General features: G+C 45.6%; 1 protein-coding gene across 1 annotated transcript in view; it reads left to right on the top strand.

Annotated features, from left to right (window-relative positions):
• Positions 1-27500, top strand: part of LOC311241644 (rho GTPase-activating protein 23-like) — a 151163-nt gene that overhangs the window by 14932 nt on the left and 108731 nt on the right. The gene's annotated exons all lie outside the window — the stretch shown is intronic.

Below are 27500 nucleotides of genomic sequence, written 5' to 3'. Positions count from 1 at the left end.
AGATAACAGTAAAAGATGAGGTTCTTTATTCAGCGGTTGGAATGGGCGGGGGTTGGGAGAAGCAGCTACGGATGTTCTCTACTTTTTTCTCAAAGAATATGGCAAAGTCTTCGGCAGAGAGAGAGGGGGGGTGAGGAGGGGGGACATGGTGGGGGGAGGTGGGGTGAGGTGGGGTGAGGAGGGGGGACATGGTGGCGTGCAGTTTGCGGAGGTTCTTAGCCGAGGCCTCGATCTTATGGTGAAAGAAAGAAGCTTTGGCAGTAGTACTGTTTTTGGAGAATGCCAACAAGAGGTTATGATATTAGGTAGTGATGTCATGTTCACCAGTGAGGCATGTATTTTTATACTTCCTCTCGGCCGCTCTCAGGACCTGCCTTTCTGCATCTGACAGCCATGGACTGGGGGGGGGGGGGGGGGGGGGGGGGGGGCAGCGAGCAGGCCTGTCGGCGAGGGGACAGAGCTTAACGAAGGAGGTTGAGAGGGCTGAGAGGAGGGTGGAGGTTGAGAGGGCTGAGAGGAGGGTGGAGGTTGAGAGGGCTGAGAGGAGGGTGGAGGTTGAGAGGGCTGAGAGGAGGGTGGAGGTTGAGAGGGCTGAGAGGAGGGTGGAGGTTGAGAGGGCTGAGAGGAGGGTGGAGGTTGAGAGGGCTGAGAGGAGGGTGGAGAGAGCAGAGGAAGTCTCAATCAAAGGTAGAGCGGATATGATGTCATATGAGAGGGTGGAGGGGGACAGGTTGCATCCGAATGAGAACGTGTTGGGTTGGAGTTGATGGTTTGGGGTTTAGCATAAGAGTTAGTGAGAAGGATTTAAAGAAGTTGTCTGGTACATGAAGGGGAGTTACCGTGGTGTTAATTATGCTGGAGGCACTGGAGAATATGAGATCCATGGGTATGAGGGTATGGATTCTTACCTATCTTGATGTGATTTATCTAGAGATATCTACCGCACGAATTCTAGGTGTTAATGAAGCCAGCATAGCAATCTGGTTAGATGTGGTGGAGAGGATAAGATAAGATAAGATATTCCTTTATTAATCCCCTTGGACTTTTAGTCCTTGGTTTAATGGATGCTATCCAAGAGGGGGTCCTGTGGGGGGGGGGGGGGGGGTTGGGGGGGGGGGAGCATAGTACACGTATTGTATTGTAATTAATTTGTGTATATTTTTAATCTACATCTATTTTGATTTAAAAACTGGGCTGCCATTATTATTAGTATTATATCGGTAATAGCCCTGTGATTTATAGTGGATTTCTACTGTTAATGTTTGTGTGTAATGTCAAAAATAAAAATAAAAAAACATTTGTTGAAAAAAAAGAGAATATGAGATCCAAGGAGCTGCCAGCTTTGTGAGTGGGAGGCATGACAGTGGGAGGCATGACAGTGGGAGTCATGACAGTGGGAGGCATGACAGTGGGAGGCATGACAGTGGGAGTCATGACAGTGGGAGTCATGACAGTGGGAGTCATGACAGTGGGAGGCATGACAGTGGGAGGCATGACAGTGGGAGTCATGACAGTGGGAGTCATGACAGTGGGAGGCATGACAGTGGGAGGCATGACAGTGGGAGTCATGACAGTGGGAGGCATGACAGTGGGAGGCATGACAGTGGGAGTCATGACAGTGGGAGTCATGACAGTGGGAGGCATGACAGTGGGAGGCATGACAGTGGGAGTCATGACAGTGGGAGTCATGACAGTGGGAGGCATGACAGTGGGAGTCATGACAGTGGGAGGCATGACAGTGGGAGGCATGACAGTGGGAGGCATGACAGTGGGAGGCATGACAGTGGGAGGCATGACAGTGGGAGGCATGACAGTGGGAGGCATGACAGTGGGAGTCATGACAGTGGGAGGCATGACAGTGGGAGTCATGACAGTGGGAGGCATGACAGTGGGAGGCATGACAGTGGGAGTCATGACAGTGGGAGGCATGACAGTGGGAGGCATGACAGTGGGAGTCATGACAGTGGGAGGCATGACAGTGGGAGGCATGACAGTGGGAGTCATGACAGTGGGAGGCATGACAGTGGGAGTCATGACAGTGGGAGGCATGACAGTGGGAGTCATGACAGTGGGAGGCATGACAGTGGGAGGCATGACAGTGGGAGGCATGACAGTGGGAGGCATGACAGTGGGAGGCATGACAGTGGGAGGCATGACAGTGGGAGGCATGACAGTGGGAGTCATGACAGTGGGAGGCATGACAGTGGGAGTCATGACAGTGGGAGTCATGACAGTGGGAGTCATGACAGTGGGAGGCATGACAGTGGGAGGCATGACAGTGGGAGTCATGACAGTGGGAGTCATGACAGTGGGAGGCATGACAGTGGGAGTCATGACAGTGGGAGGCATGACAGTGGGAGGCATGACAGTGGGAGGCATGACAGTGGGAGTCATGACAGTGGGAGGCATGACAGTGGGAGTCATGACAGTGGGAGTCATTACAGTGGGAGGCATGACAGTGGGAGGCATGACAGTGGGAGTCATGACAGTGGGAGGCATGACAGTGGGAGGCATGACAGTGGGAGTCATGACAGTGGGAGGCATGACAGTGGGAGTCATGACAGTGGGAGTCATGACAGTGGGAGTCATGACAGTGGGAGGCATGACAGTGGGAGGCATGACAGTGGGAGTCATGACAGTGGGAGTCATGACAGTGGGAGGCATGACAGTGGGAGTCATGACAGTGGGAGTCATGACAGTGGGAGGCATGACAGTGGGAGTCATGACAGTGGGAGTCATGACAGTGGGAGGCATGACAGTGGGAGTCATGACAGTGGGAGTCATGACAGTGGGAGGCATGACAGTGGGAGTCATGACAGTGGGAGGCATGACAGTGGGAGTCATGACAGTGGGAGTCATGACAGTGGGAGGCATGACAGTGGGAGTCATGACAGTGGGAGGCATGACAGTGGGAGGCATGACAGTGGGAGGCATGACAGTGGGAGGCATGACAGTGGGAGGCATGACAGTGGGAGTCATGATGACAGTGGGAGTCGGGTCAAAGGATTGTAGGAGAGAGACCACTGTGGCTGACTGGGATGAGTCAGGCAGGTTGAAGTCACCCATTAGGAGAAAGGGGGGGGGGGGTGCCACCTTCTGGAAAAGAGCTCAGAAGCATGTCCAGCTCATCTGGAAAGTGTTCACAGGGACCTGGAGTGTGACCTACGCTGGGGGGGTGACAGTGTCGTCTGGTAATCCGGAGGTTCCCGGTTCGATTCCCGCTCTTCCCTTGCTCCTTGAGCAAGACACTTAACCCCTAATTGCTCCTGATGAGCAGGTCGGCACCTTGCATGGTCTCCTCCGCCGTCGGTGTGTGAATCTGTGAGTGAATGGGTCAAATGTGAGTAACAAATTGTAAAGCGCATTGGATAAAAGCGCTATATAAATGCAACCATTTACCATTTATAGAGAATAGGGCTGCAACGATTAGTCGACATAATCGACGATGTCGATTATAAAAAATCGTCGACGAGGAATTGTTGCGTCGATTAGTCATAAAAAAAATTAAAAAGAATTTATTATAATAATATAATTTTTTTTTTTACTACCTATGGTCTGGTCCAGCCAGCTGAAGACTTCTTAGCTTAACATAACAGACCGACAGTAAGTTTGGGGGAACTAATGGGATAACTGGGGATGTTGTTTGGTCCTGACAAGAGTCTCAAAGCAACTCTGAGGTTGTGCTCAATGTCCAATCTGTTCCTCTGCTCTGTCTTCAGCTGGACCAGAGCTGACAAGCCACTTTCACAAAGATAGGTAGTGCAAAAAAAAAAAAAAAAATGTATATAATTGTTTTTCGATTAGTCGACTAATCGAAAAAATAATCAACAGATTAGTCGACTACCAAAATAGTCATTAGTTGCAGCCCTAATAGAGAATAACAATGGTGAGATTGAATGGACTAGAGACAGATACTGCATGATATATTCGAGAGAGGAGAGTGACAGAGCAGCTAGTGATATTAAATGTGTAGTCCATGAGGGAGCGGTCAGAAGACCAGTGCCTCCACCACGTCTGGAAGGTCGTGTTGTGTGAGACAAGGTGTCTGCTGTAGATAAAGCTGCAGGTGTCGCTGAGTTATCTGGCGTTATCCAGGTCTCAGTCAATGTCAATAATTTGACAAAAGGTAGAGTTTCAATAAAGGCCTTGCATCTGAATGAAAATGTCATTGATGGGTAGGGATGCAACTAATGACTATTTTGGTAGTCGACTAATCTGTCGATTATTTTTTCGATTAGTCGACTAATCGAAAAACAATTATAAAAAAATATATATATATAATTTTTTATTTTTTATTTTTATTTTTTTTACTACCTATCTTTGTGAAAGTGGCTTCTCAGCTCTGGTCCAGCTGAAGACAGAGCAGAGGAACAGATTGGACATTGAGCATGACCTCAGAGTTGCTTTGAGACTCTTGTCAGGACCAAACAACATCCCATTAGTTCCCCCAAACTTACTGTCGGTCTGTTATGTTAAGCTAAGAAGTCTTCAGTTGGCTGGACCAGAGCTGAGAAGCCACTTTCACAAAGATAGGTAGTGCAAAAAAAAAGTAAAAAAAAAAATTATAATAATTTCTTTTTAATGACTAATCGACGCAACAATATCTCGTCGACGATTTTTCATAATCGAGGTCGTCGATTATGTCGACTAATCATTGCAGCCCTATTGATGGGCATCAATATATCAATACAATATCATCAAGAATATATGAATATTTTCCCCCGCCATTAATTAGCCTGAACATGTGTCAGCGTGTTAGCTTGTTAGCTTGCCAGCTTGTTAGCTTGTGCATCAGTGCACACAGTGAGGGGCGAATTCACAAAGAATGGATTGCGCGGTGCTAATAGCACCCTTAACTGCGCACGATTAGCACCCGCTATCTTTCATCATTGCATTTGTTTGTCATGTCATCCCCAAATAAATTATTTTGAGCAGACCTGTCCATGGTGCTGAATCTTTAGACCGAAGTTAGGCACTGTGCCAGTGAAAATATTGTCTCATTTAGGAATATTCTTTGATAATAGAACCCGCATTATCATATACTCCAGAATAAACCTTTTATTGGCCGTGTTTCCAGCGTCTACTCCTCATGGACCTGACGAAACGTTATACATTTTTTTTTTTTGATCAAATTTTTTTTATTATTAATTACATGAAACAGGACAACACAATAACCACAGTAACAAAAAACATAACTTTCACAGGAGAATAACAAACAATAATAATACAGAATAATAAATTATAAAGACAAAAAGAAAAAGAAACAGCGTCCAACCTATCAGATATAGATGGCTACTTCAATAACAAAAAGGGTCTTCAAAACATGGCAACCTTTCCCCACCTTTACAAAGTGGAGTGACTTAAAAGATTGTTTATGAGAGTGTTGCCGCAGATTTACTGTAGATAGCCTAGGTCCCTTACACATGTTCAAGACTGCCAAACTTGCAGAAGGTAAAGTGTAAGAAGAAAGAAATTCTTCCTCCAAGTTGGTTGACAGGTCAATCAGTCTGCCAATATTAGTCTCTTGGGGAGATGGCATGTGAATTGACATATAGCGCAGAATAGCTAAATACCAACCCCCCCTAAAATCCCCCCAGTCAAAGTTAAGAAGGACAAGACAAAAACCAAGACAGACAAGACATTTCCTCCTCCCCCTCCCCAGAGACCGCCGGACCCCCCCGATCAAGCGCCCCAACCCCGCTCAGCCGCACACTGCGGTCTTTACCTTCTCAGCTGCTGCGAACCACAGGTCAATTCCAGCCTGCCCTACCCCGATCACCCGGGCCGTGGATATCTCAAGATAAATCACATCCAATAGAGTTAGGGACCAGTTAATCATTGTAAGCTTCTCAGGCTCCTTCCATCTCATTGCTATTAGCTTCTTCGCTGCTGTGACGCCCGCTAGGACAACCCTTTTCAGTTGTACGGACGCGGGTAGTGTCGTTATATCGTTCAGGAGTAGCGTAACAGCTGTGAATGGGATAGTTAAGCCACACAGATCTGAAAGTTTGTCCGTTATTGACCTCCAGAAGCGGGCCACTGGTGGGCAATCCCAATACATATGCATATAAGTGCCAGTGGCCTTTTGAGAGCACAAAGTGCACCGAGAGTCGGTTATCAGTCCCATAGCAAATAGCTTCCTAGGTGTAAGATAGGTCCTATGAATATAATTAAAATTAATTTGCTGGTGATTGGGGTTGCGGGAAGATAATGCCACATTTGCCCAAACATCATCCCAGTCAAACTCGGGGTCCAACTCCGGGATATCCACACGCCAGATTGTATCCAATGATAAATTTTTATACGTGGATTGAATTAAGAGCGTATAAAAGTCGGAGACAAACCCTCTGGATGTCGTCCTGTCCACTATGAGCCTGAGGAAGGGGTGTGGGTGCAAGGCTTGAGCCCACGGTACGCCATGCGCCCTCAGTGCTGACCTTAGTTGAAGGTAAAGAAAGAAGGACTCGCCGGGAAGATCATAAAATTCTCTTAAGTCCTGAAACGCACGGAGGCCGTTCTTATCATAAATATCCTCCAGAGTATGCACTCCCCTCCTTTGCCATTGAGGAATATTAACCGGCTTGTGTCCAACAAGTAATTGCTGGTTATTAAAAATTGGAGAGTCCAGGTGCCAAGGGCATTTAACCCCACACGACCTCTGTACATTACGCCACGTTTGGATCACGTGAGTTATGATCGGTCCATACCTCAGCCGGCATTTCGCAATAGAGACAGTGGAGTACACTACATCCTGCAATCTTAGCGGAGACACCGCCGCCGCTTCTAAGGAGCGCCACGATACAGCCTCTACAGGGTCTAGCCAGCACATCAAAGGTCTCAGTGAAAAGGACCAGAAATACAGTTTAAAATCAGGGATTGCGAGGCCCCCATCTTGTTTCCTACGTTGAGTAGTAGCCCTTTTGATTCTCGGGCGTTTGTTATTCCAGACAAACTTAGATACCATCGATTGTACCTTGCGCCAGTGGTCTATTGGAGGGGGCAGGGGGAGCATTGAGCTAATAAAATTTATCCTAGGCAGGATGTTCATTTTGATTATGGAAGCCCGGGCTTGTAAGGAGTTAGGAAGGGACGACCACCTGTCTAGATCCTGGCGTATTTTATCATAAGTACCCGTGAAGTTGTACTTAGTAGTTTGGTTCAGCGTGGGGAATATCTCTATGCCCAGGTATTTAAAATGTTCTACTATGGGGATATCAGCTGGTAGTCGTACCGCCTTGGCCAGTTCATTAAGAGGTAGGCAGGCTGATTTGTTCCAGTTAATCTTAAAACCTGACAATTTACCAAAGTCGTCGATTATCCTCAATAATTTTGTGGCCGACCGGGAGGGGTCGTCCATGAAAATCAGCAGGTCATCCGCATAGAGAGCAATTTTGTGTGGAGTATTGTTGACCATTATGGGGACGATGTCCTCCGATTGCCTAATAAATTGGGCCAAAGGTTCGAGGGAAAGCGCGAACAGTCCCGGGCTCAGAGGGCAACCCTGTCTAGAAGATCTGGAGACTGGAAAGAGTGTGGAACAGTTTTTGCCTGTCAGTATCATCGCAGACGGCGAGGCATACAGGACTTTAATCATATGAATAAAACTCTTTCCAAGACCCATGACCTCAAGTACCTTCCACAGATATGACCACTCAAGTCTGTCAAACGCCTTCATGGCATCCAAAGACAGAACTGTGGATGGAGTTGTATTGTCTTTACTGTTATCGATTACATGCAACAGCCTCCTAAGATTATCTGCAGCCAGACGCCCCGGGATAAAACCAGTTTGATCGCAGTGTACCAATACAGACATAAATCTCTGCAGGCGACGGGCCAGCACCTTGGCAAACACCTTTAAATCGGCCCCGAGAAGACTCAAGGGTCTATAGCTACCACAATCATTGGGATCTTTGTCCTTTTTGAGAAGTAAAGAAATCAACGCCATATTGACATCTCTTGAGAACTCCCCTTGTTCGATAGCGTAATTGATCATATCGAGCATCAATGGGCCCAGTTGGTCCCAGAAAGCTAAATACACTTCGGGTGGAATACCATCCCAGCCTGGCGCCTTACCCCTCTGCATTTCAACAATAGTCTCCCTCAATTCTACGAGAGTAATCGGTCTCCCCAGTTCCTTGGCCTCTTCCTCAGAAATGTGGGGTATCTCAAGCCCGCCAATGAACGATTCAAATCTAGAGTCATCCAGATTACCCTCTGAGCTATATAACTGTGAGTAGAACTCTTTAAAAGTGTCATTGATCTTTTTCGAATCAGTAGTGACTGCACCCTGGCTCGTCCTAATCGAGGGGATATCTGAGAAATGATCATTTGATCGTATTTTCATTGCCAATAGATGGCTAGGTCTGGAGCCGTGAAAATAGTAATTTTGTCTTGTCCTATGTATCAAAAACTCAGACTGTTGTTTAAGTATGGAGTTTATTTCTTTTTTGACTATCTTACGTTGTGTGTTTAGTCGTTCATTATAGTCAGTTTGCAAGGATGCGTATAGGTCCGCATATAATGATTCCAGTCCTTCTAGCTTTTTTGACCAGGATTTTCGCAAATTGGAGGCAAATAGTGTGACATGACCCCTGATGAATCCTTTCAATGCGTTCCACAGGACCCTAGGGTCTTCTACTGTGCCAACGTTGATCTGCAAAAATTCAGCTAGTTTACTCCTGAACTCAGAACAGAAGTCATCGTTCTTTAGCAAGGTCGAATTAAAACGCCATCTGGGAGCTCTTGCGGAGAGCCTGCCAAAGGTTGCCGTAAGGAAAATCCCCTTGTGGTCTGAGAGAGCCAAGGGAACCAATGAGACATCGAAACTATCAAACATATTAGGGGACGCGAATGCATAGTCAATTCGAGAGAAGCTTTTGTGTCTGGCTGACAGGTGAGAGTAATCTCTGAGGGTGGGGTTGCATAAGCGCCAGAGGTCTGTGAGCCCTGTGTCTTTGGCCCACATCCTGAGGGCCTTAGAGGCCCGTTTCTGGTCGCTCGTTTCAGCGGGCCCGGACCTATCTATCTCCGCATCCCAGCACGCATTAAAATCGCCACCCACAATGAGAGCGTATCCATTAAGTTCCAACATATTCTTCGTGATTGTATTATAGAACGCTGAATCAAATGTGTTAGGAGCATACAATGCTATTATAGCCATCTTCCTATGCAAGAATTCAACTTTTGCTATAGTAATCCTTCCCTCCGTGTCCGACCATACATCCAAGATTTTGATATCAAGGTTACGTCTTGTAACTATGACTACTCCTTTCGTCTTATCATCGGCTGAGGATGAGGAGATAACGTGATATTGCCGATTTGCCAGTCTTGACACGTCACCTACCATTAAATGCGTCTCACTAAGGAGAGCAAGGTCAATATTTCTCCTCTTCAATAGCCAAAGGACACTGGCACGCTTGTGTGGGGCGTTAAGCCCTCCTGCGTTCCAAATTAAAATATTCAATTTAGCCATGGTCGAGCTTGTATAAGTGCGTAGAGAACATACCCGTGCAGCCAGGCTGAGTACAGAGGTGCCGATCCCGGCGGGCCCGGACGGTCAATCCCAGGAGTTCAGAGGAGGAACACTTACACATATATAAGACAACAGTACATAGAACACATAAAAATACCACCCCAGCTACAGCCCCCCCTCCTTCTACTCTAAACCCTAACCCACCCATCCTACTATAAGTTCCTCTATACCCACTCTCCAATCCCCACCCTATGCCCCATCCACTGAGGATGGTCATCTTCCTATCACTTCCCACTAGAGACATGGATCAATAAGACGCTTCCCACTCCCACCCCCCTCTAGATAAACCCCTGAGTAAACCCCCACTAGTCCAATAAACACAAATAATAATAAAATAAAATTCAATAAAGATATCGGTCGAGACCCACCTGAGCCCTGGCCCCAACATGAGACAACCATAATGGTAAAAATAGCCATTATTAAATAAAAACTCCGCATCAACCTGCAGCCCTCTATTTCCGAATCTGCGCTTCAACATCACATTGTTATAGCCCAAAAAGGTATAGGAAAATTCAAAACAAAATTAAATTAAAGCATCCCAGCCGATAGTCTAAGGCAGGTTCGGGTCACAGGTTAATTGTGCAAAATTGTGTGAACAGTGTCAATTAAACAATGACAAAAAAAAAGGAGGAAGGGAAAAAAAAAGGTTATGGTCAAAGTGCACCCCTTTAGCCGTCCCTCTGATCAGGCACAACGGCTGAAATGACCTAACCTATGTAAGAATAGAATTAAACACAATCATTCATTAATCAATCCGGGGATGGTAATAGGCAACACCTGACACCACCTGTCATCATACATTGTTTAAATAAAGATATCGGTCGGAGCAGTTAGTCCAAGGTAGGATCGGATCACAGTTAAATTGCTCATTCAAATGCCATTAAAACAGCGACAATAATTATTATATAATTACTCAGCATCAACCTGTAACCATCTACCTTGGAGTCTGCATATTAATGTATCAACGTTATAGCATAAGTGCCTCACGGAAAATTCAAAACAAAATTAAGGCGAGTCAGCAGTTAGTCCTAGGTAGAACCGGATCACATTTAAATCGCGCATATAGATGACATAAAAACAGCGACAATAGGAAAGAAACAAGAAAGGAAAAGAGGGTAATGGCTAGAGTGCAAGCCATATAACCATATAGCCATGAAGTGCAAGCCATACCCGACCCAACCGTTTATCAAATATTGTATATGCATATTCAACCGACCTTGGCATCTACTTTGGATCACCAAAGCTCAAAACAACCTGGATATAAAAATAAAAAGCATACCAGAAGTTAGTTAGGGACTCGGTCACTCTTGAACTGTGCAAACCAATGTCCCTTTGAACAGCAACGTAACCATTAACGGGTCTCGAATGTCTCAGCGCAGACCATAGTCGAAGTCCGCTGGCTAGCCCGAGGCTAGCGCGTAAGCTAGTGACGAATCCGGATAGCACGTTAGCCTACTATGTACATTGTTCAGCTAGCTCGTTAGCTTCCAAAGAGGCGATACACAAGTACGACCATGAGGTCAGCTTTAGCAAGTAACAGAAGTCATTGGGAAGCCCAGCTAGTTGGATGGGCAGAGGACAGTTAGCATGTCTGGGCATGACAGCAAGTGTTTGTGAATAGTCGACCTAATCAATGTATATAGGCCCAAACCGCCAAGTCACTCACCCTCCATAGATATCAAGCAACAGACTCGGGTGTCTCCGCGAGATATTCCTTCGCTTTAGCCAACGACCAAAACAAACGCTGACCACCGACCTTCTCCAACACAGATAGTTTCGCGGGAGCGAATAACGTGGGCCTCAGGCCTAGTTTCCATAGCTTAGTCAGGACCACCTTGTACTCGGCTCTCTGAGCTTGAACCTCCGGTGTAAAGTCCTCGAAAATGGCCACTTTGTGATCGCCAAGCCTCAGAGTACCCCTTCTGGTACGAGCCGACCGCATGATGATTTCTCTCTGTTGGAGTCTGTTCAGCTTGACTATGATGGGCCTCGGTTCTTTGTTCACGCCGGGAGAAAACCTGCCCGCTCTGTAGGCCGACTCACAGATAGGAGGCGAGGGGAGGACGTCCGTCCCTAGTATCTTCTGCAGCAGTTCGGGCATGGTCTCAGAGAGACGGCCTTCACCGCTGGTCTCCGGTACTCCAACAATCCTGACGTTGTGGCGTCTATCCCGGGACTGCATCTCCTCCATCGCCGACTGTAGTTTGTTGACTTCAGCCTGCCTAGCCAGCAGGGCGGATTCAAGACCCGCCATCTTCTCACACTGTGATGATACCTCCGTCGTTAGCATGGCTAGTTCGTTAGCATTAGCCGATGAGGCAGCGTGAATCGTCTCCATCTTGTCTGTCAGCGGGACTACCGCCAGCCGTATTTCTTCTGATATCTCACGACGGAGGCTGATACAGAAATCCGCCAACGCTTTCTTCTGTGCTTCAGCGATGCGTGCCTCAGAGTCTGCGTGTACTTTCTTCTGTGCTTCAGCGATGCGTGTCTCAGAGTCTGCGTGTAGCTTGGTCATGACCAAGAGCACAGCTTCGCTTAACTCCCCGACAGCGGGGGACGGTGCGGCCATGCTCGGCGGTGCCGGTGTCGTGCCTAATTCTTTCATGGCTCTGGTTTCCACCCCCGCCATCGTAGAAAGTCGAAAAAAGTTGATGAATGTATACTAAACACGACGACCTAGCAAACAGATAAAAAACAAATAAAAATAAAATAAAGACTAATGGGGAGAAACGTATATTCAGCACGGTAGAAGGGAGCTCATGTGAAACACGTCTACTCCATGATCGCTCAGCTCCGCCCCCTTGCGAAACGTTATACATTTAAAGTTTATTCTGGAGCATATGAGTGTGCAGGTTCTATTCTCTTTATTGTGATTATTACCTAACCCAGCACCCAAAGGAGTGGTGTGCTTTGGGGGGAATATATACCACTACGATCCAGGCGTCTAATCCGGCTTTTTAAGATGCCAAATGTGCGCTCGATCAAATGTGCACGTTCTGATGTGAGCCAGATTATAAAAGACAATAAAAGTAGTGCAACATAAACGTTCAGACATAAGAATAGGCATACAATAATTACAATAAGTACAGTGTTGCTCGAAGGCATGTGAACCCGCCCCAGAACAGCCAGTCCCCCAAACACCCCACACATCAATCCCCACCACATTGTGGGTGAGAGCAGAGTAGGAGGTGAGAAGAGAAGGCTGTCGACTGAGACTACGAGATGGGAGTCAGGAGGCTGTAAGAACATGAACACAAACTCGAAAACACACACACACACACACAACATTCCTCAATATTTAAATGCAGAATAGAATTCCCTTCAAGTATCTGCAGAGTGCAGCTCTCAGATGCAAGCCTATAACTCATAACAGTTTCAGGTTCTCTATCGCCGCCATCAGGCCAAGCTGAAAACAAGACATCTCAAAAACAAATGGCTGAATTACCCTAACATGTGTGGTGCACATTCATGATGCCAAGAGGAAGAAAGGGATTGATTTTATTTTAGTCACCCGTGACCTTTCCTCTAGCGCAGTGGTCACCAACCTTTTTAAGCCCAAGATCACTTTTTTTTTTTTTTTTGGTGAAGGCAAGATCTACCTATTGAAGCGTTGAGAGAAAAAGACAGCCAAGATTGTACTTTAAACTAAATTACTTTTATTTGCCTGTATTCTAATTACATGCAATGCTTTGGTCCAACATTAAAACGTCAAAGTAGAACTATTATGTACTTTCTCAGTCAGTGCTAAGTGCAGTCAGTGCTAAGTGCAGCATCATTTTCACATCAAAACAAAAGTAGAACTGTAATGTGGACTTTCTCATATTATTAACATTGACAAACATATTTACAATTAGCATTTTATAAAGTAGAACTGTAATGTGTACTTTCTCAGTCAGTGCTAAGTGCAGTCAGTGCTAAGTGCAGTCAGTGCTAAGTGCAGTCAGTGCTAAGTGCAGCATCATTTTCACATCAAAACAAAAGTAGAAATGTAATGTGGACTCTCAGGGTAAGATCTAAAAAAAAAAAAAAAAAAAAAAAAATTTTAATTTTTAATTTTCATGGAAAGATCTACAGGGACAGTCTCAAAGATCGACCAGTCGATCAAGATCGACGGGTTGGTGACCACTGCTCTAGCGCCATCAGGCATCAGGTTACGAAGGGTATGGTCCAAAGATGGTTACTGAAGCACATTTAGTACAAATAAGCTGGTAAAAAAGTACTATTTAGAAATGCAGCATGACAGGTTCCAGACCAATAACAATAATAATAATGATGATAATAATAATAATAATAATAATAATAATAATAATAATAATGATAATAATAATAATAATAATAATAATAATAATAATAATAATAATAATAATAATAATAATAATAATAATAATAATAATAATAATAATAATAATAATAATAATAATAATAATAATAATAATAATAATAATAATAATAATAATAATAATAATAATAATAATAATAATGACATGGATAATAATAATAATAATAATGACATGGATAATAATAATAATAATAATAATAATAATAATAATAATAATAATAATAATAATAATAATAATAATAATAATAATAATAATAATAATAATAATAATAATAATAATAATAATAATAATAATAATAATAATAATAATAATAATAAAATAATAATAATAATAATAATAATAATAATAATAATAATAATAATAATAATAATAATAATAATAATGATGATGATGATGATGATGATGATGATGATGATGATGATGATGATGATGATGATGATGATGATGATAATAATAATATTGATAATAATAATAATAATAAATTATGTTTCCATACCTTTAGAAAGCCACCAATTTGCCTGCATGTAGGCTAACTCTTTTACACACAAAATCATGTAGACTACTGCTATGCAAATGTGATTCATATAATCATCATAGTATGAGCCAGTGAGACTGATGTGAAGTGAGTGTTCTATAACGCCTCTCTCAGAGGTCACAGTGGTGTAATTGAATCAGTGAATCAGATGTGATTTGTGCGGGACGCCCCTTCCCTGAAGCAAAGAGGAGATATGATCGCACTGCTGCTCTTTCTGCACGCGTCTGTGCGCGCACGCGTGTGTGTGTGCGTGTGTGTGTGTGCGTGTGTGTGTGTGTGTGCGCGTGTGTGTGTGTGTGAGATATAAACAATCTGCTGTCAAAGCATGTTCATTCTTAATAATGATGGTTGCTGCTGTGGAATTTCCTTTCAAGGTATTTTATTCATACCTCCCCCTCCCCCCTGTATCCTCCTCTCCCCTGACCTGGTCATCCCTCCCCCTGTATCCTCCTCTCCTCTCCTCTCCTCTCCTCTCCTCTCCTCTCCTCTCCTCTCCTCTCCTCTCCTCTCCTCTCCTCTCCTCTCCTCTCCTCTCCTCTCCTCTCCTCTCCTCTCCTCTCGTCTCCTCTCCTCTCCTCTCCTCTCCTCTCCTCTCCTCTCCTCTTCTCTCCTCTCCTCTCCTCTCCTCTCCTCTCCTCTCCTCTCCTCTCCTCTCCTCTCCTCTCCCCTCACCTGGTCACCCCTCCCCACTTTATCATCCTCTCCTCTCCCCTCACCTGGTCACCCCTCCCCACTTTATCCTCCTCTCCTCTCCCCTCACCTGGTCACCCCTCCCCACTTTATCATCCTCTCCTCTCCCCTCACCTGGTCACCCCTCCCCACTTTATCCTCCTCTCCTCTCCCCTCACCTGGTCACCCCTCCCCACTTTATCATCCTCTCCTCTCCCCTCACCTGGTCACCCCTCCCCACTTTATCCTCCTCTCCTCTCCCCTCACCTGGTCACCCCTCCCCCCTTTATCATCCTCTCCTCTCCCCTCACCTGGTCACCCCTCCCCACTTTATCATCCTCTCCTCTCCCCTCACCTGGTCACCCCTCCCCACTTTATCCTCCTCTCCTCTCCCCTCACCTGGTCACCCCTCCCCACTTTATCATCCTCTCCTCTCCTCTCACCTGGTCACCCCTCCCCCCTTTATCCTCCTCTCCTCTCCCCTCACCTGGTCATCCCCCTTTACTTTTCTCCCAGATTAAAAGAGAACCCCACAGATTGAGGGGGGTGCTTGATGACCCAGTCTCCTGGCCAGAGAAAGTCAAGTCCTCTACTGAACCCCTGACCTAAACTGTATTTGATTAGCAATGTTGTTCAATACATTGATTTGTATGAACCATGAAGATTCAACCATGATGCGCACGATTAACCTCTTCCACCGCACTGCCAACACCCCTATTGTTCTACCTGCCCTCATTCTATGCTATGTTCTACCTGCTCTTATTCTATGCTATGTTCTATCTACTCTTATTCTATGCTATGTTCTACCTGATTGATTGATTGATTGATTGCTCTTATTCTATGCTATGTTCTACCTGCTCTCATTCTATGCTATGTTCTATCAGCTCTTATTCTTCAAGTACAGAGAATGAGAGAGAGAGGTTGAGTGTGTATGTTTGATGAATTCCAATCTGGCTTCAGAACATCCCACTCCACTGACACATGCCTTCTCTATTTGAATGACCACATCAAACAAGAGGTGGACGCAGGCAAATACTGCGGCATGGTCATGCTGGACCTACAAAAGGCCTTTGACACGGTCAATCACTCCATTCTGATTGACAAGCTAAAAGCAATTGGTTTTGATAGTCTATCAGTGAGCTGGATGCAATCCTACCTTGAGGGGAGGGAACAGATGGTGGAGGTAAACGGTACCCTATCCCCCCCCCCTCACAGTGAGCTGTGGTGTTCCACAAGGAAGCATACTAGGACCGCTACTGTTCCTAATTTATGCAAATGACATGTCGTCAGCTTGTGACTGCAACTTGTTCCTGTTTGCGGACGACTCAGCCCTGCTGGTCTCTGACAAGAACAAGTTACAGGTTGAAAAAACCCTCAGCTCGGAACTAGGCAGAATCTGCATATGGCTCGCTGATAACAAACTATCATTACACATGGGCAAAACTGAGTCCATTCTCTTCGGTTCAAATAACAAACTCAGCAAGACCGACGGCTTCTCAGTTACAGTGGGTGACAATATTGTCACAAGGAAAGATGAAATTACCTACCTGGGTTCCATCCTAGAGGCTAATCTCTCCTGTGACAAAATGGCATCCAATGTAATAAAAAAAGTCAACCAACGAACTCGATTCTTGTACCGGATCTCCTCTCTGGTAAACAAGAATACCCTGAAGACTCTGGCAGGAGCACTCATTCAGGGGTACTACGACTATGCTTGCACCTCATGGTACCAAAGCACCTCAAAGGCGCTAAAAACAAAATTACAAACATCTCAAAACAAACTGGTCAGACTACTGCTTGACCTTACTCCTAGAACCCACCTCACCCCTGCCCACTTTGACAACCTAGGATGGCTTAGAGTAGACGACAGAGTACAGCAACTTGCAATGGGCCTGGTCTACAAGATACACTACACGACCAAGGTACCCATGTACATGTCAAAATACTTCCCAAAGGTCAGTGAATACCACGATCACAACACCAGAGGGAGCTCCACAAATCATGTTAAACCCAGATTCGGCTCAAATAAGGGACTAAACACGTTTCGCAATTATGCCACATCAATGTGGAACGCCCTACCCAAAGCTGTAAAGGAATGTGGATCACTACCCACTTTCAAAACCTCTCTCAAGGGACACCTACGGGAGACTGCAATTCAACACTGGCCCCTGTAAATATCCTAACCCAACCCCCTCCAATGTACAGTCATTTACCTAGTATGGTTTTGTCAATAGTCCAATGTACAATTTTGTTTGTTTGTACAGTGTCTCCCCCCCCCCCTCAATGTACAGTTTTACTTGTTTATACAGTGTGCCCCCCCCCCCCAACCACCTCCAATGTAAATTACCCAGTATGGTTGTCAATATCCCAATGTACCCAACCCCCCCCACCCAACCTCCTCCAATGTACAGTTTCTACGTCAAATGTATATACTCCCTTTTCTTGACTCCTTCTGTATCACAAACAGTACTGTATTTGCAAATCTGGTATGTCATAAATGTATAGATGTAGCAGTACTGACTATCTGTATGTCATGTATGTCATATATGTCCTGATGAATTGAAAATGGGGGACCCTGATGTAAACAAGACGAAAGTCTTTCTCTGGTCTGCATCCCCTTAACAATTGTGTGTATTGAGCTGTACTGTATTGTACCCATTCTGCAATCTGTTAATAAAGTTTTCAATCAATCAATCAATCAATGATTAGATCCTGTGAAGGGAGAGAGAGCGAGAGAGAGAGAGAGAGAGAGAGAGAGAGAGAGAGAGAGAGAGAGAGAGAGAGAGAGAGAGAGAGAGAGAGAGGTTGTGTGTGTGTGTGTTACAGCATCTCTTAGTACACTTCCCACCTTCCACCCACAAAGACATGTTACGTCCTCATCCCGGACCCTTGTCCCTCGCTGACCCTGATCGAGTCGCCACCCCTCCGTTTAATAATCAGAGAGCACCGCCTGGCGCCCTCCAGTGGCCAGATACCACCACTGCGCTCCTCAGCCTCACAGGAGAGGATTATGTGGATTAGATATTTAGGGGAACTGTAAATAGACAGATGGGTACACCCCCCCCCCCCCTCCTTCCTCCCCCCTCCTTCCTCCCCCCTCCTAACTATCCTGTCTGCCACCATACCGGGACATATCAGGACACAACGGGACACGTCGGGAAACAACAGGACCAGTGGTGCGTTGGTGATTTCATACCTGGTTGCACTGTGTTTGAATGATGCCACATGCACACATGCTCCCGGGCGCGTGCGCATAAATGTTCCCTTACGTGCGCACAGACTAAAGACAATGCCTAATTGCCTCTAGTAGTGATGCACCGATGTGAAAATTGTGGCAGATACCGATAACCGATATTAATATTGCTGTTCTGGCCGATACCGATATTTACCAATGTCGATATCTCTGTATAGAAAACACTTTTTTATGATAATCAAATAAAGAGCTATTTTCCAAAACGCATAATTTTTTTACTTTTGTAACTTATTTTCAGAAATGACTGATATTTTGAAACTATTTAAGGCCAAAACATGTAAAAAGAAAAAAAAAGATCTTTAATATCGGCTATCTTGATATAGGACCGATACGGATGTGTAAAAAAACGGCCATATCGACCGATATTATATCGGCGTCCCGATATATCGTGCATCACTAGCCTCTAGGAATGACACATTTCATTCACAAGTTTTGTGTGAATGTATCTGAGGGCGTATTTGAACACACCTGACAACCTGAGCTATTGTTATGCAAAGTAGCCAGGTGGGTACTTGGCGAGTTGGCACATCAGTCGAGTGCAGCGCATTCCTGTGTGCATGCGTGTGCTTCTGCTCACAGAGCCGGTTGCTCGGCGTGCAACCCCGTCCCACGAGCAACGCACCCCTGAACAGGACACAGCGGGACACAATGGGACAGGGACATATCGGGACATATCAGGACATATCAGGACATATCGGGACATATCAGGACATATCGGGACATATCGGGACATATCTGGACATATCAGGACATATCAGGACATATCTGGACATATCTGGACATATCAGGACATATCAGGACATATCAGGACATATCAGGACATATCTGGACATATCAGGACATATCTGGACATATCTGGACATATCTGGACATATCAGGACATATCAGGACATATCAGGACACAGCGAGACATATCGGGACATATCAGGACATATCAGGACATATCAGGACATAACAGGACATATCAGGGACATATCAGGACATATCAGGACATATCAGGACATATCAGGGACATATCGGGACATATCAGGACATATCAGGACATATCAGGACATATCAGGGACATATCGGGACATATCAGGACATATCAGGACATATCGGGACATATCAGGACATATCAGGACATATCAGGACATATCGGGACATATCAGGACATATCAGGACATATCAGGGACATATCGGGACATATCGGGACATATCAGGACATATCAGGACATATCGGGACATATCAGGACATATCAGGGACATATCGGGACATATCAAGTTCAAGTTTCAAGTTCTTTAATAGTTGTCATACAGAAGTACAGAATACTTTCATACAAAATGCTTCTTACTGTTACGCTCCAGAGACTGCTAGACAAGATAGTATCAAATAACATAATATAGCATGTAATTTAGAAGAAGAAAAATGAGGTCACAGTGTTCGGTATAGACATATGTACAATGTTCTGAGTTACCATATAATATACAATACTATGCAGTGTACTAATGTACAGTACTATCTAGTGCAAAGCAGAAATGGGATGAGGTACAATTTTAGGTACAATTTACAGTAAGGTGTACGAGTTGTAGTGCAATCCTTCATCAATAAATATAAAGTGTGGGGAGTGGGTGCTACAGTGTGTTTGTTTAAAGTGGGTGTGTGCTATAAAGTGTGTGGAGTGGGTGCTACAGTGTGTTTGTTTAAAGTGAGTGTGTGCGTGTGGATGTGTGTGCTATGTGCGTTTGGTGGTTGTTGTTGTGTAGTGTTCATTCATTGTTCGTTTAGCAGCCTGATGGCCTGGGGATAGAAGCTTCTTCTGAGTCTTTCTGTGCTCGCCTTGAGACTCCGGTATCGCTTGCCTGACCGCAGCAGTTCAAAGAGGCAGTTGTTCGGGTGACTGGAGTCTTTAATGATTCTCTTAGCCTTGCCCTTGCAACGCTTGTTGTAAATGTTCTGGAGGGTGGGGAGCCCCCCTCCAATTGTGCGTTCGGCTGAACGTGTCACTCTTTGTAGTCTGCTTCGGTCTTGTGCAGTGCTATTCCCAAACCAGGAGGTGATGTTGCCGGTCAAGATGCTCTCTATTGTACATGAGTAGAAGTTCTTAAGGATCTTCTGACTGACTTGGAACTTCCTTAGGCGCCTGAGGAAGTAGAGGCGTTGTCGTGCCTTCTTCACAACACTGTCAATGTGTGTGGTCCATGTCAAGTCCTCGGATATGTAGGCTCCGAGGTACTTAAAGCTGTTGACTCTCTCAACCGGTGCCCCGTCGATGCTGAGGGGGCTGTAGTCCTTGACCCCCGACCTCCTGAAGTCCACAATCATCTCCTTTGTTTAGCTGACGTTCAGGGAGAGGCTGTTTTCCTGGCACCATCCCGCCAGGACCTTGACCTCTTCCAGGTAGGCCCTCTCGTCGTTGGCAGAGATCAGGCCCACCACCACTGTGTCGTCAGCAAATTTGATGATTGTATTGCTATCAGGGACATATCGGGACATATCAGGACATATCAGGACACAACAGGACATGTCAGGACTATCAGGACATAACAGGACATATCGGGACATATCGGGACATATCAGGACATATCAGGACATATCGGGACATATCAGGACACAACAGGACATATCAGGACTATCAGGACATATCAGGACATAACAGGACATATCAGGACATATCAGGGACATATCGGGACATATCAGGACATATCAGGACACAACAGGACATATCAGGACATATCTGGACATATCAGGACATATCAGGACATATCAGGACACAGTGGGACAGGGACAGATGTTGGTGTATTTCTGATTTGTGTGTGTCGGGTCCCATGGCACACCTGTTGCCTGGTGAGATAACAAGAGGGGGGGGGAGGGGGGGGGGGGGTTTAACGAGGGGCGAGGGGGGGGTGTTATTGAGCAGAACATGAGGATAGGGAGATTGGTGTTGGGGGTTGGGGAGGGAGGGGGGTTGGGAGACACCCCCCCTGCAGAGAGGATGAAACCCCTTTCAGGACAAGGCCAGATTAGTGGCTCTCACACACACACACACACACACACACACACACACACACACACACACACACACACACACACACACACACACACACAGACACACACGCACACACACACACACACACACTCACACACACCCGCACCCGCACGCACACACACGCACACACACACACACACACATGCACACACATACACACACACACACACACACACGCACACACATACACACATACACCCACACATACCCCCCCTCCAGTTGATGGATTACACCTCCCTGCCTCGTCACTTTCCAACACGTTGTCTAGACTGTATCATGGCTGCCAGAGGGGCGCGGGGCTGTTAGGATGACACCCCACAGCCGGTGTGTCCGTCACCAATACCTGGATGCAGGTGTGGTGTTTGTTTACAGAGGAAATACTGAGGCCCTTTTTATTTGGGGATGTTTTTCACTGTCAGCGCCTGCTGCTACTAATCTCAATTGATGTGGGGGATCTGACTCTGTAATTCCTATAAATCCCCCCAACATTTGGGCTTGCGGTTAGATTAAAAACCAGGGCACATTTTGGATTGAAAGGGCAAGGCAGCCCTTAGGCTTGTTTACACAAAGCCGATATACCCAGGGGTTCAAAACCCTTTTTTAAGCCTGTGACCCCATATTGACATCATAATATTTCTGTGACCCCAACGTAAATACTCTTAGTGTTCATCATTTGCACTGGGTTCAGCTGCTCAGTATAGATTCAAGATTCAAGAGATTTATTCGTCACATACATACACGAGACATGCAGTGACATTAACACTTTGAGTGCCAGCCACGCATTTTGTCGTTAGTTCATACCGACCGTTGAGTGCCGCCAACGCTATATATAGCGTTTGTTTGTCATATTTTTTTTTATTGGCGATTTTAATTCATATTTCATCAATCGAGCCTCAGGTTAGTGTTGCAGACTCTCTCTGAGCTCAATTGGGAAGATACCGCCCCCTATCGTCTCTCCCTGTGTAACTGCACCCCATTACTTTAGACTGATGGGAGGGGGGGGGGGGGGGGGGGAGTTTCCTCATTTTACTTTTACGTCAAGCCAACTGAAGAATCCATTGTGATCGCCGGCCCGGAAAACGCGTGGATTATGTATTTACAGTACCCAATGCTGAATCAATAAACGCGATCGATATTTGGACACATATACTATCGATAATCTAGCGTTTATTTGAAAACGATTAATAAATAGGCCGAAAAATGACAACGTTTTGTGAAAGGTTAATCTTCTGTAGTGTGGTAGTGAAAGGTTAATCTTCTGTAGTGTGGTAGTGAAAGGTTAATCTTCTGTAGTGTGGTAGTGAAATGAATGAATGAATGAATGAATGAATGAATGAATGAATGAAAACTTTATTTAACAGATTGCAGAATGGGTACAATACAGTACGGCTCAATACATACAATTGTTAAGGGGATGCAGACCTGAGAAAGACGTTTGTCTTGTTTCCATCAGGGTCCCCCATTTTCAATTCATATAGACATTTATGACATACATAACATACATGACATTTATGGCATAGGGACATATAGGTATTTAGTACTGATACATTTGTGACATAGGCGGTATTCAAATATACAGTACTGTTACCCCTAGATCCTGACAGAGTATATACATATGATGGGGAGGGGACTGTACATTAGGAGGGGGTGGGTGGGTGGGAGGGGAATATACATACGGCGGGGAGGGAATATATACATGCGGTGGGGAGGAGACTGTCTATTAGGAGGTGGTGGGGGTTTTGGGCATTTACGGTGGCCAGTTTCGAATTGCAGCCTCCCGTAGGTGCTCTTTAAGGGCGGTTTTGAATGTGGGCAGGGATTCACATTCCTTTACAGCTTTGGGTAGGGCGTTCCACATTGTTGTGGCATAATTGCGAAACGTGTTTAGTCCCTTGTTTGAGCCGAATCTGGGTTTAACATGATTTGTTGAGCTTCCTCTGGTGTAGTGGTTGTGGTATTCACTGACCTTTGGGAAGTATTTTGACATGTACATGGGCACCCCGGTCGTATAGTGTATCTTGTAGACCAGGCCCATTGCAAGTTGCTGTACTCTGTCGTCTACTCTAAGCCATCCTAGGTTGGCAAAGTGGGCAGGGGTGAGGTGGGTTCTGGGGTTCAGGTCAAGTAGTAGTCTGACCAGTTTGTTTTGTGATGTTTGTAATTTTGTTTTAAGCGCCTTTGAGGTGCTTTGGTACCATGAGGTGCACGCATAGTCATAGTACCCTTGAATGAGTGCTCCTGCCAGAGTCCTCAGGGTATTCTTGTTTACCAGAGAGGAGATCCGGTACAAGAATCTAGTTCGTTGGTTGACTTTTTTTATTACATTGGATGCCATTTTGTCACAGGAAAGATTTGCCTCTAGGATGGAACCCAGGTAGGTAATTTCGTCTTTCCTTGTGACAATATTGTCACCCACTGTAACTGAGAAACCGTCGGTCTTGCTGAGTTTGTTATTTGAACCGAAGAGAATGGACTCTGTTTTGCCCATGTGTAATGATAGTTTGTTATCAGCGAGCCATATGCAGATTTTGCCTAGTTCCGTGCTGAGGGTTTTTTCAACCTGCAATTTGTTCTTGTCAGAGACCAGCAGGGCTGAGTCGTCCGCAAACAGGAACAAGTTGCAGTCACAGGCTGACGACATATCATTTGCATAAATTAGGAAGAGTAGCGGTCCTAGTATGCTTCCTTGTGGAACACCACAGCTCACTGTGAGGGGGGGGGATAGAGTACCGTTTACCTCTACCATCTGTTCTCTCCCCTCCAGGTAGGATTGCATCCAGCTCACTGATAGGCTATCAAAACCAATTGCTTTTAGCTTGTCCATTAGAATGGAGTGATTGACAGTGTCGAAGGCCTTTTGTAGGTCCAGCATGACCATGCCGCAGTATTTGCCAGCGTCCACCTCTTGTTTGATGTGGTCGTTCAAATAGAGGAGGCATGTGTCAGTGGAGTGGGACGTTCTGAAGCCAGATTGGAATTCGTAGATTAGGTTTTTTTCCGCCAGGTACTTTTCGACCTGTTCGTAGACTATTTTCTCCATGACTTTCGAGATGGAGGTAAGAATAGAAACAGGGCGGTAGTTGCCTGGGTCTAATTTGCTGCCCTTTTTGTGTAGAGGGGTCACTCTCGCAATTTTGAAGTCCTTGGGGACGTGCCCCTGTTTTATAGAGAGGTTTATTATGTGTGTGATGACTGGGGTGATGGCGGCTGCTGCGTCTCTGAGGAATTTGGAGGGGATGTTGTCATGGCCAGTGGCCTTGTTAGGTTGGAGGGCGCTCAATTTTTTGAGTACCTCATCGGTTGTTACCATTTCAAGTTTGAAGTCGTCTTTGTGGACCCCTAGGTTTTTGTAGTATGCTACTATGTGTTCTACCCCATAATGCCCTGAGTGGGAGGGTAGTTTGTTTACCAGTGTTGTGGCTATGTTTGTGAAGAAGATGTTTAAGTAATTGGCTACATCCAGCTTGTCTGTGATGAGCGTGTTGTCCGTCTTTATGTTTATGTTTGAGAATCTGGTTTTAAGTTTTTTACTGCAGCCTAGTTATTGAAAGGTTAACCTTCTGTAGTGTGGTAGTGAAAGGGTTAACCTTCTGTAGTGTTGTAGTGAAAAGTTAACCTTCTGTAGTGTGGTAGTGAAAGGTTAACCTTCTGTAGTGTGGTAGTGAAAGGTTAACCTTCTGTAGTGTGGTAGTGAAAGGGTTAACCGTCTGTAGTGTGGTAGTGAAAGGGTTAAAGACATTTGAGCGCTGGGCCATGGCTTGGTGGAAAATGAATATGTTTCTAATGTCATGTACACTGAAGAGTGTGTGTTCAATGGATTCCAATCCAATGCCATTGAGCGTTTATTGGAAGATACTGCCTGGATACTGCTGCCCTCTATAGGTTTTGAGTGGTACTGCACTTCAAGCTTTGAGAGCTCCAGTCCCCATTCTCAGCTGTAGTCCATGTGATTCTACACACTACACTGGTGTGATTTTCATGAACTGTATTAATATGTATTCTTATGAATCTCAGTGAACGCCACCGTCTCTTGGTCATCTTCTTCATCGACATCATAACAGACCATTGTAAACGCTGCCTATCAGGGGTCAGGTAGCAGAGGTTAAAGGTCAGAATTGTGGACCTAAGAGTCCTTTCTCAACACAATCCATGCCGTTCTTCACACTGGATACCCGCAGCTCTGCTCACTCTGTTCACACTGCAGGCAAAAAGGGCCCAAATCTGATTTTCTTTGCTCCTATGTTTTTTGTGAACAGCGCAAAAAATCACATGGAATCTGATCTTTTCAATGATCTTTTCAATTCAAATTTGGGCCACTTTCATATGTGGTCCTAAATCAGATACATGTCCGATTCTTTTAAAATGTGACCTCCCTCAGTCTAAGGTCATATCAGAATTCATGCAAGTTTTACTTTACACTCTAGATTGACATTGGTCACAAACATGGAAGACAGCTGTGATGGAGGCGGTCAGTGGATACAGACATGAAGACAGCTGTGATGGAGGCGGTCAGTGGATACAGACATGAAGACAGCTGTGATGGAGGTGGTCAGTGGATACAGACATGAAGACAGCTGTGATGGAGGTGGTCAGTGGATACAGACATGAAGACAGCTGTGATGGAGGTGGTCAGTGGATACAGACATGAAGACAGCTGTGATGGAGGTGGTCAGTGGATACAGACATGAAGACAGCTGTGATGGAGGTGGTCAGTGGATACAGACATGACGACAGCTGTGATGGAGATGGTCAGTGGATACAGACATGAAGACAGCTGTGATGGAGGTGGTCAGTGGATACAGACATGAAGACAGCTGTGATGGAGGTGGTCAGTGGATACAGACATGAAGACAGCTGTGATGGAGGTGGTCAGTGGATACAGACATGAAGACAGCTGTGATGGAGGTGGTCAGTGGATACAGACATGAAGACAGCTGTGATGGAGGTGGTCAGTGGATACAGACATGAAGACAGCTGTGATGGAGGTGGTCAGTGGATACAGACATGGAAGACAGCTGTGATGGAGGTGGTCAGTGGATACAGACATGGAAGACAGCTGTGATGGAGGTGGTCAGTGGATACAGACATGAAGACAGCTGTGATGGAGGTGGTCAGTGGATACAGACATGAAGACAGCTGTGATGGAGGTGGTCAGTGGATACAGACATGAAGACAGCTGTGATGGAGGTGGTCAGTGGATACAGACATGAAGACAGCTGTGATGGAGGTGGTCAGTGGATACAGACATGAAGACAGCTGTGATGGAGGTGGTCAGTGGAGGGACAGTGAAGACAGCTGTGATGGAGGTGGTCAGTGGATACAGACATGAAGACAGCTGTGATGGAGGTGGTCAGTGGATACAGACATGAAGACAGCTGTGATGGAGGTGGTCAGTGGATACAGACATGAAGACAGCTGTGATGGAGGTGGTCAGTGGATACAGACATGAAGACAGCTGTGATGGAGGTGGTCAGTGGAGGGACAGTGAAGACAGCTGTGATGGAGGTGGTCAGTGGATACAGACATGAAGACAGCTGTGATGGAGGTGGTGGTCAGTGGATACAGACATGAAGACAGCTGTGATGGAGGCGGTCAGTGGATACAGACATGAAGACAGCTGTGATGGAGGTGGTCAGTGGATACAGACATGAAGACAGCTGTGATGGAGGTGGTCAGTGGATACAGACATGAAGACAGCTGTGATGGAGGTGGTGGTCAGTGGATACAGACATGAAGACAGCTGTGATGGAGGTGGTCAGTGGATACAGACATGAAGACAGCTGTGATGGAGGTGGTGGTCAGTGGATACAGACATGAAGACAGCTGTGATGGAGGTGGTCAGTGGATACAGACGTGAAGACAGCTGTGATGGAGGTGGTCAGTGGATACAGACATGAAGACAGCTGTGATGGAGGTGGTCAGTGGATACAGACATGAAGACAGCTGTGATGGAGGTGGTCAGTGGATACAGACATGAAGACAGCTGTGATGGAGGTGGTCAGTGGATACAGACATGAAGACAGCTGTGATGGAGGTGGTCAGTGGATACAGACATGAAGACAGCTGTGATGGAGGTGGTCAGTGGATACAGACATGAAGACAGCTGTGATGGAGGTGGTCAGTGGATACAGACATGAAG

Source organism: Notolepis coatsorum (assembly GCF_963971535.1).
Source record: "Notolepis coatsorum genome assembly, chromosome: 15".
NCBI classification, from domain to species: Eukaryota; Metazoa; Chordata; class Actinopteri; order Aulopiformes; family Paralepididae; genus Notolepis; species Notolepis coatsorum.
This window is presented reverse-complemented; position numbering and strand designations above follow the sequence as displayed.